The sequence below is a fragment of the Eurypyga helias genome, unplaced genomic scaffold (assembly GCF_000690775.1).
Source record: "Eurypyga helias isolate BGI_N326 unplaced genomic scaffold, ASM69077v1 scaffold4711, whole genome shotgun sequence".
Lineage (NCBI taxonomy): Eukaryota > Metazoa > Chordata > Aves > Eurypygiformes > Eurypygidae > Eurypyga > Eurypyga helias.
In genome coordinates this window covers 6,496-9,663 of record NW_010230029.1, presented here as the reverse complement: position 1 = coordinate 9,663, position 3,168 = coordinate 6,496, and the positions used below count along the sequence as shown (strand labels likewise).

General features: G+C 50.8%; 1 protein-coding gene across 1 annotated transcript in view; it reads left to right on the top strand.

The window, feature by feature from the left end:
* LOC104516301 (microtubule-associated protein tau-like) overlaps window positions 1-3,168 on the top strand; it is a gene marked incomplete at both ends in the record, with an annotated part of 10,298 nt that overhangs the window by 1,076 nt on the left and 6,054 nt on the right. The window lies entirely within an intron of this gene.

The following is a 3,168-nucleotide window of genomic DNA, read 5'->3' as shown; positions in this document are numbered from 1 at the left end:
GGAAAAGCGAATGCGCAGATTGAGCTTGAGGCGGTGCAATAATCGTCTTAAATTACACTTGCACCGGGGATATCTGCCCTGTGGATGATAAAGGTTTAGGGGTGCACCTGCAGCCCTCTCTGAGGGTGTAAATGAGCCTGTGGATGTGCATCATCATAAACCCTTTATGGGATATTGTCCGTCTTTGCCGGACCGAACGCGTTAACAGCTTCCCCGCAGTCAGAGGGCGTTCGTTTCCGCAGGGTGGGCCAGATTTGCCCGCTCACCTTGCCCACAGTAAGGAATAACTGGGCTTGGAGTCTGAAGCCAAGAGCGCGCGTTCCACGCTGGGAGCCTCGATCTCCTCTCGGGCGCGTTGAAGTCAGGGGCGTTTTGGGGCTGTGGCGTTGTGTGTCGCAGACAGCGTCGGTCCGGCGCGGATTTATCCTTCCGAGCTGAGCATCCTAGTTGTACAGCATCACACTGTGGGCCTCGGAGGACCACAGGGCAAACTTCCACTCCCCGAAGTGATTTCTGGAAATACCGAACGCCAAAGCAGGCCCGGGCGGGGAGACCCTTTTGTGTGCTGGATGTTGTAGTTCAAAACCAACCCGAGATCCAGAAAGCCGCCCGCCGCCAGCTCCCAGCGAGCACGCCAAGGTGGTTCTGTTCTTTTAAACTGCGCTGGGCTCGGGGCCTTGCCGAGGTTTTTAGCTTAGGGGGTTACTGTGTGGGTTTAAGGGAAGTTATTTCTGCATTTCGTTGTCCTGTCCTTTATTTCCCAAATATTTTCATACAAGTCTTAAATCCTAACAATTGGACTGTGGAAGAAAATTGTCCTTTTTCCTAATCTTATTTTACTCTGGGATGTTTTTAGAGGATGAGAATGCCGTGGGAGTGCTGAGGGGGGGTTGTTTACAATTCTGTTGCTGGTAGGTTAGTGAAATACAAGATTTATGCTGACCCTCCCCCCAAAAAATGCAAGTTCTGCTGCACTTACCTGAATCTAGATGAGCAGAAGAATGGTTATTCTCCTGAATAACTTTATTGACTGATTTTGTTTTAAACTCAACGTTTTCACCCATCTTTCTGCTTGCCTGGATCAGGTAGGCCCACCTGCACCTGATAGTTGGGAGTAAAATCCATAGCTGACCGCAAGGCCTGGCTCAGCTCAGCGTGGGGGGGCAAAGCCAGAAATGAAGCACAGTGTGTCTCTGTAGATCAGAGCTCAGAGGCAGAGAAAATCAGCCAGTGGATGTGCTTGCCTCGGGTATGCACGCTGTCCTCCACGGGAAGGAGGCGGTCCTGTGCAGCTGCTGGGTCACCAAAAGACGGGGTTTCATATTTTTGGCAGAATGTAATGTACTGGGGTCACTTGGAGACCAGCCATTGTGACCGTTGGGGAAACGAGCCGCCGATGAAGGGCAGCGACGAGCTTTTTGGGACGTGGATTATTGCTTTATGGCCCTGGGGTGCCTGTTTCATCCCACGTCTGGGCGATGCTGCTTCCTCTCCACCCCTTCAGTTTTATTGTTCCTGGGCATGGGATGACGCTCGGCGCGTTACAGCATGTAACAAATTCTCCTGGGTCATCTGTGCCACCACGTTTGTCTGGGTAGCTTGTGTTCCCGTACTCTCCTGCCCACACGCCTTTTCCTTTTGCTGGTTGAAATCATCCATTTGTCTCCATCTAGGGGAAAATGGAGAAAAAGCCAGAATCGGCCGCTGCTGCACGAAAACCTGAACCCAATGCGGTCTCTAAAATGGCTACTGCTAAAACAGCCGTACCAAAAGAGGGTGCCCCCAAACAGCCCAATGGGAAAGTGAGTTTATTTCAGACTTTTCTCTCTGGAGATGAAGGAAAACATTTCTGTTATGAATCACTTTCCCTTCTCTTCAACTCTTCTGCTCTCTCACTGTTCCTTGCACAGACACTTTGCCAACTCTTCCTTGCAAACCCTGCGACGTTCGGTTAAACACGGTCAGAGGTCACCAGCGTAGGTATCTTTGCCCTGCCTGCTGTGTTTTCAGAGCAGAGTCCTTCATTTTCACTTTAATTAGGCAATCCTCCCTCTGAGCCGGAGGTTTCCCTGGAGCCCAGCTCTTCTGACACAGCACAGATCATACCTAGGATGAGAAAGCTCTAGTGCTGCTTGGTGTAAGACTGTGGAGTATTAAGGACTTTGTCTTTCCTGCCATATTCCCGACCCAGTCGTATCTTTAAGGCCGTGCATTAGGTGCTCACCACTTGATGGGTCACTCCGAGGTTGTCGTGACGTGGTATTTCAGCACGAGAGGATGGGGAGTGAGGTGGGAGTGCCTGTGGTGCTGCTTTAATTCAGGCGTCATCAGCCTGTTAATGAGGGGACGGGGTTTGTACCTCGAGAGAAGTCAGTTGACCCCTCTAGGCCTCCGTACGTTTTCAGAGCGGCCGTTGCACTGAATCCAGTCTTTCTGAACTGGCGAAGGAGCTTTTGGAAACCTGCTGAAGTGAGAATGTTCTGGTGATTCCTTTTGTGCTTCCAATTCATCAGCTCTTCCTAGGAAGTAGGACACAGCTTCTGCCACGTTTTGTGCTGTGTAAAATAACTCCCCGACTAAACACATGTCGTAACTAACCTTAGTAAACACGGGGCTGCTACTCTAACTCCGTTACTGCCTTGGTGAGCAAAAGCTGACTTGGCATTCTCCTTCTGTGCTTTGAAGAAGTCCAAGTCCCTTTAGTAAAAAGGAGAAACAATTCAATTAACATAAGTCTGATAAAATTTAACCGAAGGTTGGCCACCTTCATCAGGATAATTGTTTCTCAGGCCAGGCTTTACTGCCCAGAGTATTTTGAAAGACTTTCCCCAGACTGGAGCTGATCTAGGAAATAAAGCGTAGACATTGAGCAGTTCATAGCCATGTTGGATGTGGTGGCCCCATGGCTTTGCTCTGTGGAGGAAGGAGGCAGCTTAGTGGGCTCTCCCTGCTCGGGGGCAGCTCTCATCAGAGAGCTCCTGGGAAGCTTCACGGGGGATGGAGATGAACCCAGTCCTTTTGGCAGGCACCTGCTGGTGGTGCTAACCTGTACAGTATATGGAGCAGCCAAGCCGTAGGGTGTATGGAGCAGCCAACCCATAGGGTTCATGGAGCAGCCAACCCGTAGGGTCCATGGAGCAGCCAACCTGTAGGGTAACCATAGGGGCC